A 12472-nucleotide genomic window follows, 5' to 3' on the forward strand; every position below is an offset into this window, starting at 1 on the left:
TTATAATTTTTTAAAACATTTGATTTATTTACTTGTCAGAGAGAGAGAATGAGAGCACAAGCAGGGGGAGCAGCAGAGGGACGGGGAGAAGCAAGCTTCCTGCTTGGTGGGATTGCACAAGGGCTGAAGAAGACAGAATGGGAAGGGGACAAGGAGAATAGTGGGTTTCAGATTCTTGGGAACAGAGCCCACATCTATTTCTATGTTTATCTCACTGCTCTAAACCCAGGTCACAGCACAGTGCCTGCAGCAGAGTCATGGGAGTGCTCCAGAACTGATAACTATTGCTATTTATACTACTAAAATTCCTCCACAAAGGGCCAAGTGTCATAGCTTCTCCCAGTTCCCCACACTGAACGCAATGAAGAATCAAACTATCGGGTTAAGGATGGCGAGGGGCATTTAACAGGACCCAGATCACAGGAGCCATATTGTATTGCAGGACCAGGGGTCTTACCAGTGACTAGGTATTCACTCCTCTTGAGAGGCTAGCTCCTTGGATCTCCCTCTTCAATCCTCTGAACCCATGTCTGGCATCAGAAACAAAAGTAAACATAATGTATCGCCCTCATTTATTTTTTACTATTATTTGTTACAGAGGAAGAGAGAGATCACAAGCAAGGGGAGCAGCAGGCAGAGGGAAGGCAGGCCCCCCACTAGAGCCTGGTATGGGATCCAATCCCAGGACCCTGGGATCATGACCTGAACCAAAGGTAGATGCTTAACTGAGTAAGCTACCCAGGCATCCCTTATTGTCCTTCTTTAAAATTTAATGTATTCTCTCTCCCTCTCTCTTTGTCCCCACTCTGTCACTCATACTCACACAATCACAGAGTCACAGACAATAGCAAGGTATTTCTCATTCTAATTCGCTAAGGCACTATGAGCTTAAGCTCAACAGAATCACTTTGCCAGCTGCTGCTCTACCGTGCCTTGATCCCTTCTCTATCCCCAAGCTCGATCTGTAACTCAAGTGTCATGGTGGTGGCTCTTTCTGCCCTCCCTCCACAAGGCTGTCATCAAGGAGGGAGGCTGCCCTCCCTCCACAAGAGTGTCAGCACACTCTTCCCCGTGGCTCCACTCCCCGGCACTGGCTGCCTTTGGTCTACTGGTATGCCCTCTCCTAGAGCTTTTCCACTCTCCCTGAGGGGAAGACAACCCTTACTTCTCCCCAGTGGCTGTCACGTGTCCGCTATATATTGTGACGATCAGCCTGATTAAGAGATTGGGAACTAGGGGCGCCTGGGTGGCTCAGTGGGTTAAGCCGCTGCCTTCGGCTCAGGTCATGATCTCAGGGTCCTGGGATCGAGTCCCGCGTCGGGCTCTCTGCTCAGCGGGGAGCCTGCTTCCCTCTCTCTCTCTCTCTCTGCCTGCCTCTCCATCTACTTGTGATTTCTCTCTGTCAAATAAATAAATAAAATCTTTAAAAAAAAAAAAAAAAAAAAAAAAGAGATTGGGAACTAAAAGACCGGCTTCTGCTTATGGATAAAACTAAGTCTGGGGCTTGGGACACATGACAGCAGCACATGGTGGTAGAACTGAGATGGTTAGGGAGTTAATCTGCATTTTCACATCTGGTCAGCAGCAGAACAAAGAGGACACCCCAGATCTCCTACCTCCCAGAACAGTACTCTTCAAGTAACTTTCAGCACCATCCTTCTCCAGCTTTGGAAGTGGCACTTTTCCAACCCCAAAGTCTTGATTCTAGGCAGCACTCCGAGAGATACTCCCTCCAGAATCACCCCTGGCTGGAAGTAGTGGTTGGCCAAGGCCTCCCAAATATCTTCCCTTCAGAGTTGCGCTTGCATCAAACTCAAAACTGTGGCACGTACAGGACTTTCCTGTCGGCCTCTAGCTCTAATGACCTATTGGACTTCAGAGGTGCTCTTTTATACCCACTTACCTTATAACATCAACGTGTGACTCCTCTAGAATTCTCTCCATGGTTTTTCTCCTGTACTCATTGTTATGGACTGAATTGTGTCCCCACAAAAGTCATATGAAGAATTCCTAATCTCCAGTGTGACTGCATCTGGAGATAGGGCCTACCTAGAAAGAGGTACTGAAGGCTTGGTGAGGTCACAGGAGTCCTAATCTGCTAGGACTGGTGTCCTCATAAGGGGGAAACACATGAAAGCACTCCCCCTACCTCCCCTCTGGGGGCCCACAGAGAAGAGGTCATCTGAGGGCACAGTTGAAAAGATAGTGATTTATAGACCAACAAGAAAAGGCTCACTGGAGACCAACCTTGCTGGCACCTTGATCTGGAACTTCTGGCCTCCAGATCTTTGAGAAAATACATTTCTGCCATTTAAGCCCTCCAGCCTGTGTTTGGTATAGCAGGTGACCAGTACGTTACAAACCCTGATTCTACCCATTTTCATTAAAAAGGAAAAAAAAAAATACCCTGCAGTTCATCCTCTTCATGCCCCCTCCCTCCTGCAAAGAGAGTACAAAGCAGTGACTCTCGAGGTACATAAAAATGAGTGAGACATAAACCAACAATCACAAATGTTTCAGAAAAATCAAGCCACGGAAAAAAAGAACAGCTTTAATATGTTTTATCCTTTCTTTCAAGAGAGAATATGCACCTAAGGGGGGGGGGGAAAGTGTTAGACATTAACATCAATGTAATTAAATTAATCATATGGATAAGCCAGAATATCTTATCATGAAATGAGAGCAGGCAGTTATAAAAATCATTAACCGATATCTTGGAAATACAAATAGCAACAGAAGTAAAAAGAAACCTTTCAAAGAGATGGGTTGAATAGCAGAATGAGCACTGCTTAAAACCAAACCAGAGAGATGGAATATCAAGCTAAGGAATTCTCTAAGAAGCCATCCCAAGGAAGAAAAAGAAAAAACCTCTGAGTGACAGGTAAGGAATAACAGAAGACAGACCTAAAAGTTCCAGTAGAAGTCTACAGACATCCCATTGGTTTGTTATCCTTCCTGCTTAACTTCTCAGCCAAAAGTAAAGCACCTCAGCGCCGTTGGACTTTTTCCCAGTTATTGTTGGCTTCTGGCTCAGAGGCTCAAAGTGCTGGTTTGGGCCCCAGTTTTCCCCCAGAATTCCCCTACCAGCACCTGTGACTTTTTCAGACAGCCTCCTCAGGAAGCCCAGGACAACCAGCAGCTTCAGCGCTACCCAGTCCCTAGCACTGTGCCTCCTAAGCTAACACTTTGTTACACTCTACCCGTTGAGAGCCGGTCTGAGGCGACGCCCCAGGACTCCAATGAGTCCAGCTGCCAGATGCCAATCCAGCGATGAGAAAGCTCCTGAGCTCCAGAAAGCCACATGGGGACGCTGAGCCCCAAGGCCCCTGCATCATGGTCCTGCCCCTCCACGCAGACCCCGCCCCTTTATCAGCCAGGCTCTGTTGGAGTGCGGGGCCTTGTGGGAGTTGTGGTGCCCCCAGGGCCTCCATCCTCCTGCGGGAAGGTGGGGCTGGCAGCTGGAAGAACCCGGGAACCACAGGTGCGGTAGGACGCCTCTGCCTCCCTGGGAACTCAGGCTCTTTGGCGGCCAATTAGGCAGGACCACGTGAGTCTCCAAGACAAAGAGCAGGAGCAGGCTGGGCGCCTTCCCCTAGGCCCGCCGCCCTCCCGCCCTCCCACTCTCTCGCACTACCTCACTCCCACGAGCCCCCTCTCAGGTTTGGAACTTGATGAGGGAGCAGGAGGCTGACTGAGGACAAAGCAAAAGCTGGCACCTTGCACCCCCTCTCCACCCGCTCCCCTCTGTAATATGTGTAACATTCCTCAGGCACCCCTGACCCCCATAAACGAGAAACAAAGAGTTAACTTGCAGAGCTCACAATCCTGCAAGACAGGCATCTCCCAACTATCTTGGTGTTAATGGCTTGGTAAAAGACAACTCCTCTTTAGCATATGAAAACTCCTTGAAACCTCCCTTTCCCTTACCTTCCCCCAACCACAGATTACTTAACCTGCAGCTCTTCCTGCCCACAGGTGCTGTCCCCATGCCTCAATAAACCACCCTTTTGCAGCAAATATGTCTCAAGAATTCTTTCTTGGTCATCAGCTCCGGACCTCAGGCCATTGAACCTCGACATTAAAGAAATACAAATTAAAATCATAATGAGACATGCTTACATATCTATTAGAATGGCTAAAATTATACAGGCTAATTGTACTTGGTCTGAGCTAGATTGAGAAGCAACAAAAAATCTAAACTGTTGTTGGCATATATCATGATACAACCACTTTGAAAAATAGTTTGAAAAATTTTTTAAATGCAAAATATGTTGCAGTTACACAAATAGCCATTTTACTTCTAGGCATTTAACCAAGAGAAACAAATCCTATGTTCATACAAGGACTTGTATATGAATTTCATATCAGCTTTATTTTTAAGAATTGAAAACAGTGGAAATGTTCATCAATGTCCATCAATAGAGCAAAGACAAATTATGATCTATTCATTAAAGAGATTACTATTCAACATGAAAATGAACTATTTACAATTGGAGAGTCTCAAAGTAATGATGCTGAGAAAAGAAAAGCCAGGCAATGAATAGTATATACTGTGTGATTCCATGACTATAAAAACTCTAGAAAATACAAATTTATATATAGTCACAGTCATCAAATATATTGGTGAGATTTTAGTGCCTTCTTCTGTGCTCCCACAGCTTCCTACACTTGGAACTCTGAGCATTTGTTACACCATGTGAAAATATGAACTCTTTTTCTTTATTCTGTCTTACTAGAATAAGAATCCTTGAAATTTTATGGACATTTGAACTCTCAGTTATTAGCAGAAATTCTGTCACACAGTAAGTTTCCAAATATAAAAGCCAGAGTTTTACAATGACTTCTAAGCTTTTACATGATGTAGCCACTCATTTAACCTCTGTGACCTCTTTCCCTGCTACTCTTCAGGCACTCACAGTGGCCTCCTTGCTATTCCTCAGATATGCCAGGCACGATCCAACCTTATGGCCTTCAAGATAGCCAATTCCTTTGTCTGGAGTGACCTTATTGCTGATAGTCCTGGGCAAATTCATCACCTTTCCATACCTTTGTTCAATTGTCAGCTTCATTGTAACTACCCTGATCTTCCTATTAAAAATTTTAACTCCCCATCCCCTGCCTAGCAACCTTGATTTTTCTCACCCTGATCTAATTTTTCTTTTTCCCCATTGTACTCATCATTTTTGAATGCACTATGCAATTTTTATTAAGGTTTATAGCTTTTAATTGTCTCACCCATTAAAATGAAAGTTCTACAAAGCCAAGTATTTCATTTACCAGTGTAGTCTGAAGTAATACCTGCCATATAATAGGTTCAATACACAATTGGTAAATTTCAGAATAAATTAATGTTGAGAGTATACTGAATTTCATAAGTCATTTCAATAATTTTTTCCAAAAAATAAACTATGTAAAACATACCTTAAATTTACTTTCAAAATATTTTATAGCATATAATGGACAATATACATAAGCCTTAAAGAAACAATCATATAAATAACCATTTCAGACCTAATTAAAAACTGCATAATGCCACACTCCTAGATCCTCTCTGAACGCTCTAAAATAACCCTTCAAAGGAAATACATTTTTAAAAATAACAGATTTTTTGGCAAATAATTTAATAAAATAAAAGTTTCATTCATCTATGTAGATCATAATAAATGTTTTTAATAAGCATGAAATTATAACTCTGAAGTGTGCTAAAATGAAACCACCTGCTAAGGGTGAGAGAACAAAAATAAACATCATTTTTCCAAATAACAGGAATTTATTACCTTTGAATCAAAGCATGTGGATTTGTTCAAACTGGCAATAAAGGAATATGGAAACACAAACCATAGAGAGTCATATTTTAGATTTCTAAAAGACTTCGAAGTGAAGAGTTTACATTTTTTAAATGCTACATAATGCTACATAATGACAAGATGACAGGTTGTGACAAATAGCATATTAAAAGCTCTACTCATAATGGAATGGAAGGTGTCATTTCCCCATAATTTTATATATGTCATTAATTTACTATATCTGGATACAACATATTACCAAACAGATGTTCAGCAAAGACTAAATCATTTTTAATGGAACATAATAATTTGAACCTACATCTATTAATCATTTTTTTCGATCTAACATTTATAGTCTCGCTAAACATTTTGTCAGTTGTCGACAAAATTCAAAAACATAGGATAAAAAGTCATGTTTGGAATAGTAGACTTTTTTCAAATTTGCATTTAAATGAAAATATTTGCTGATATTTTTAAAACTTTAAATGTAATTTTATATATATCTGACCTATCAGATGATATAAAATTTTTGGAGAAAATATGACATATTTTTTGATCTTGGTTGAAGGTATTAATAAAGAGCAACTGTTTGTATTATTTGTATTGTGATATCTTAGTTAATAAACATGAATAACTGGTATAAAATATGTTTTTTAAAAAATTTTATTTATTTACTTGACAGAGATCACAGGAAGGCAGAGAGGCAGCCAGAGAGAGAGGAATGGAAGCAGGCTCCCTGCTGAGAAGAGAGCCCACTGTGGGACTCAATCCCAGGAACCTGGAATCATGACCTGAGCCAAAGGCAGAGATTTTAACCCACTGAGCCACCCAGGCGCCCTAAAATATGTTTTTTTTTATATATAGAATTATAGTTCTTGCCAAAATATGGAACTAGCTGGAACTGAATGCCTCCTTCAATGTCAGGTCTGGAGAAATTATGCAAGTGTAATATGGAACTATTTCAGATATTAACCAAAAACAAAGAAATGATGAGAAATTCCTTAAAAAACTCAAAGTTGCTCTTGACTGGTATGTTTCAAGCTCTATTCCTGGTTTGAAGACAGGTTTTAACAGGCCTGTCACTGTGGAAATCATATGGATGTTTAGAGGCTATCAGAACTGTACAAAAACCTTGAAGGGGTAAAGACTTGAAAATTCTTTAGAGAGATTAGCTCCCTAAGGCATTATTCCTCCACACATTTTCCTCCAATCAATTAAGACTGATGGATGAGGGGCACCTGAGTGGCTCTCTCATCACGTGGGTGGTGGGTTAAGCCTCTGCTTTCATCTCAAGTCATGGTCTCTGGGTCCTGGGATCTAGCCCCACATCGGGCTCTGCTCAAAACGAAGCCTGCTTCCCTCCCTGCTTGCCTGCCTCTCTGCTTACTTGTGATATCTCTCTCTCTCTCTCTCTCTCTCTCTCTGTCCAATAAAAAAAAAAATCTAAAAAAAAAAAGGCTGATGGATGATAAATTATGAAAACTGCTCCCTCCAAATGATGCTTCTTCATAAGGATTTAAGAATTTAAATTGTAAGAATTTAAAATTGAAACTTGATCATAGGATTTATCTTATAGAATAACATCAAGTGAAGGCAGTTATTATTAGTTATGAAGTATTTGTGATTCTGAATTCTTGGCCTCATTAGTAAATTTATTTTTAAATTCTCCCATGGAGTGGTAATTGGCCTTCAGTCTTTCATTGATGTACATCATTGGGTCAAATGAGATGTGTGTGCCCAGAACTATATATAATCTTCTTTGTATTTCACTGGAGATGGCATTTCTGAGTTTCGTTCAATTGAATTTGGGCAGATGTTTTAATAGTCACTTCTACAGTTGGCCCTGGAGAATATCTTCCTTTTTTTCTCTTCCCAATTCTCTGAAAAACCCTAATTCACATTATCATGTGATATCACAATTCAAGTTTTTCCAAACACTATAGCTGCAAAGTAGAAGGAAGCTACTCAGAATGTAATACTATTGTGAATGATTGAGAAAGAAAACATTATTATAATTAAGCTACCAGGTTTCAATGTATTTTATTGTTGCTTAGAAAATCCTAGCATACCCAGACTTTACAGAGATTTGATGATCCTAAGAGGAAATGAACTCATGGACCAAAATAACTATGCACATAAAAAGTACTATTACTTACCTAAAAAAGATGATGTGGTTAACTTTATATGGCAATCCAAGGGTCATTGTAACAGGAATTTAAAAAATAGCTTAGGGGCGCCTAGGTGGCGCAGTGGATTAAGCCACTCACTTCAGCTCAGGTCATGATCTCAGGGTCCTGGGATCAAGTCCTGCATCAGGCTCTCTGCTCAGCAGGGACCCTGCTTCCCTCTCTCCCTCTCTCTCTCTCTCTGCCTGCCCTCCGTCTACTTGTGATCTCTCTCTCTCAAATAAATAAATAAATAAAGAGAACCTTAAAAAAAAAAAAAACTGTACTTTTAAAAAATAGCCTAAAAGGGGCGCCTGGGTGGCTCAGTGGGTAAAGCCGCTGCCTTCAGTTCAGGTCATGATCTCAGGGTCCTGGGATCCCTTCCCCCGCAAGCAGGGAGGTAGCCTCCATTGTTCGGCACCCCCACGCCCATGTCAGAGCCTCCTGTCATTCCCAGGGCACCCAGAACCCAGTCAGTGAGGCCTTGGGTGCTTTCTAGTGACAGATTCAAGGAAATTCTTCAACTTTGGGACTTCAGCGTTAACATAGGTTTCATTTGTGATTATTATATTTGTGTGGGGGCCATAGCTTTTCTTTTGACCTATGGTTGTTTTCACTCCCGGTTCTGAAGAAGCCCCTAAATCCTAACCCTGTTGAGGACTCCGAAAGCTCTCAGAGCAGCAGTGCTGGGGGACAGTGTGGACACATGGTTTGGTTTCTCTTCTGGCCTGATACTGTGGCAACCGGGCTCTGTCCTCCTCAGACTTCAGAGCGATATCTGAACAAGTGGAGAAGGGACCAGGGGGTCAGGAAGGTGGCCACCGAAGAGTGACTTCTCTGGAGGGTGGCTGAGCTAGCAAGTGAGCATGTTAGTCCAGCTCTGCCTGCAATTGGGATGGAGCTGAACAGGGGCCAGGGAAGGGGAGGAGGAGCAGAGAGCTGGACAAAGGGACCAAAGAGGAGATTCAGATGAAGGGAAGTAATGAGGAGGAAAGAGAAGAAACTCTAGAAGACAGGCATGTAGAAAGGAAAAGGGATGAAGTGGGCATTGGGAAAGGGCACCACCAGGGAAGGAGAGAGGGGAAGGGAAGAGGGAGGAAGAGAGGAAAGGGGAAAGGAAGAAGGGAGGAGTCAGCATGCCACGGCTCCCCCTGCATCTGGACCAGGTGGCTGGTCCAGCTTGTCAAACAGGGTGCTCACTCTTTGGTCCCAGTTTCTGCTCCCAGTGCTACTGGGCTTTGCAAGGAAGGTAGGCTGTCCCCTGGGACCTACTGGAGCCCACTGGAGCCTACAGGAGTGTGGGAGAAGTAAGATGCCACTGGGTCCTGTCCTGAGCTGCTCCCAGCCACCAGCCTCACCACATGGTGCAAGAGGGACCCCAGAACAAAGGAAGGACACAGGCCCGCATGTCTGCTGGTGGCCCTGGGCACTTAGCTCATCGCAGTGAACCACACCACCTCCTCAACCCAGGCTTTCAAAGCCTCCTTCTTCGTTCCTGGCTTTCATGTCTGCAGGAACATGAGCCAGATCTAACTCATCTCCGACAGACAATTCTGACTCACCCCGTGTCAGATTTTTATTAGTGGCTGTGATAGAGTAAGATAGCAATGCTCCAACAAACAGACTGTTTCCTTCCTCTTGACCTCAACAGTCTTATACATTTTCTTAGCGAAAACATCTGGTCTCCTTCCATTAAGCTTATAACGTGGTCTAATAGTATACATGTGCCTTCACTAGATGCGAAGCGATACAGAGGTCCTTTTTTTTTTTTTAATTTTACAAGGTAAAGTCAGTGAACACATCCAACTTGACGAATACGTCTCTAAAATGTCAATCCAGGCAAAGCTTTTTCTGCCTACAGTGTGGAGCCTACGTGGTGACATTTTTAAAATGCTTTCAGTCCCTCAGTGCGGCTCTTAGAAGCTAGCCAGGGCATACTACGTGCCAGGCACTGTGTCAGGTGGTGGAGCTAAAGGGAAGGAGAGCTTGGAGGCAGGCTGGGGAGGGACATCCATGACACAACCACAGCTAGAAACGGAGGCCAGTGCTAGAAAAGAGAGAGCAGGCTGCATGGAGAGTATGTACCATGGGGCTTGTGAGCTCACGTATAAGTGGGAATAACTGGAGTGGGGAGATGGGGGAGAGGAAGAGGGTCTTCCCATCAATGGGAATCACCTGTGCTTGGAGGCAGGCGCCATGAGGGGTCTCCACAGGAAGAGGGAGGCAGTTTGTTTGAAGGGCAGAGAGATGGGGCAGAACAGGCATCAGTCAGTTGGAGGGGTATGAAGAGACTGATGGGAGGATTATGGGTGCCTTTGGAGGACTGAAAATTTGTTAGAAGATCAGTGCAGATTTCTATGGAGACAAATGCCAGGAACTGATAGGTCTTTGAAAGGTCACTCTGGCTGCCTTTTGGCAAAGGGGTTGGTAAAAGGCACTTGCAGGTGTGAACACACCAGGTGGGAGGTGAGTGCAGGAAATCAGGTGAGGGAGCATGGGAACTTGGTCCGGGGTATATAAGGGAGAATAGCCTTTAAGGAGGTCCACAAATTGGCACCAGCTGTGGCTTCATTAGAGAGCTGGAAGGGGGAGGTGGGTGTGTCCTGGAGGTTACAGAAATTACATGAGAAAGGGAAGTCTTTTTAGATCTTTTTTTCAACTAGAGGAACTTTCACCTTATTGATAGAATTCCAGAGTGGGAAACGATGGACATAAGGACATCTTTGAAATGTCTGAATATGTTCTTCGACATCTTTGCAAGTGACAAGGAGACATTGACCTTAGGAGGCCTCGGCCCTCTTTGTAGCCAAAAAGATTTCACCTACAGATTTGGGTTCCCGTTTTTAAAGTCAAGGAGACAGTCCTTCCAAAGGACACCTCCTATCATTTTACCCTCTCATCATACCTCAGGTGCTGGGATCTCCAAGACCCTCTGTTCCAGGTTGTGGGTATCCACTTTGGCCAGGCTGGTCTTGCCAAGAACACCACCACGGGAAATCTATAGCCTGTAGTGCTATTAATAACCTCATCTAAGACTGTATTTGCTGCCCTCATGGCCTCTTCCCACCATAACTCACTGAAGCTTTTTACACGTTGTACCCATTAAGCTATAGTTCCCAAAGCTCATCTTCTCTAGTGCCATTAATCTTTAGGGGACCAGGCAAACCTTAAACTTGTCCCCCTTAATTGGACCCCTGTGCCCCCACAATCTCTTTGAATGCCTTACACCATGATCCTTGAATGAGATCTGAGACCACTGCTGGTACCTAACACTTCGTGGCACCTTGTCTGTTAGGTTCTTGGAAGAGGAGGTGGCTATGGAGGTGAGTGGGGATGGGAGTGGGAGAATTTCTCCCTTCACTTCCCTTTTTGTTTTTTCAAATCATGGGTTTTGAGGGGGAGGGAAAGGTTAACCAGACCATTTATTTTCCATCTCCCATCGATAAAATGTTTACCACTCCCCACTGGAAGAATTTAGATCTTTCGTTTGAATCTCCAGGAAAATCTCCGAAACCCAGTCCACCACCATGTGGATTCAGCCATCTTCTAATTCACCTCCAGATTGTCTCCTCCTAACTGCTCAAGCCACAGGTTAAGGGCGAAATGTTCAATGCCCAAGCAATTAAGTGGGGAACACGTTTATCTAAGCAATTGCATGCAGCTCTGTATCTGCATACAGGGGGTCTCTCCCAAGCCTTTCCAACCTCAGCAAAACAAGACAAAGCCCCAGCGATCTGGGGTATATATCATTCATTCATTCCTGGGTTCAACACTCATGGCGGATCCCCACCAAGACAGTGGGAGAGCAAGGACTGGAGAAATCCTGGAAGCTGAAGTCTGAGGAGGATTTCAAATTCAAGTCAGAGATGAAAGAAACATCTGGACTCGGTCCTCAGGTACATGCAGTATTCTGAACTGAGGCTAGAACCAGAGACTATTCTAATGAAAGGCCTCTACAGGTGGGCTCTCACAGGTGGGCTCCTACTCAGTTTCGTGTATATTCATTCATGAAATAGCTCTTCGGGTCAACATGCAGAAGAAAACCATTTAATAAAACTGACAATGAGGAGAGGAAAGGGAAGCCAGAAGGTATGTGAATGGGGAGAGAGGAAGAGCCAGGGCAGAAATCAAAGAATCCCTCCCTGCCCTCCTTGCTGCCAGGGAGGTCTGAGGGAATAGTTTCCACCTGGGATCCCAAGTCCAGAATAAAAGCAGCGGGGCCACGGCGCAGGAGGGAAGGGGGTCCTCAGCACGCGCACGTGGGGGTGCCCAACGATGGGGGCTAGCGAGCCTGCTGGCGGGGGTCACCTCGCAAGGCGCTGTCCCTAGCCCGACCCCATGCGGACCCGGGTTAGACGCAGCCTCCATGGTGGTCCCGGTGCCCTGGGGTTCTCGGGAGGCTGGGCCTCAACAAACCCCCTCCCCGTCCCCAAGTCGCGTCCGGCACTTTCTGCTCCAAGTGAGGGCGCGGCACTGTGTCACTTTACCTGTGGGCAGAGGGTGGTCCGGAGAAGCCTTGGG

This window comes from Mustela lutreola, chromosome 6 (assembly GCF_030435805.1).
Source record: "Mustela lutreola isolate mMusLut2 chromosome 6, mMusLut2.pri, whole genome shotgun sequence".
NCBI classification, from domain to species: Eukaryota; Metazoa; Chordata; class Mammalia; order Carnivora; family Mustelidae; genus Mustela; species Mustela lutreola.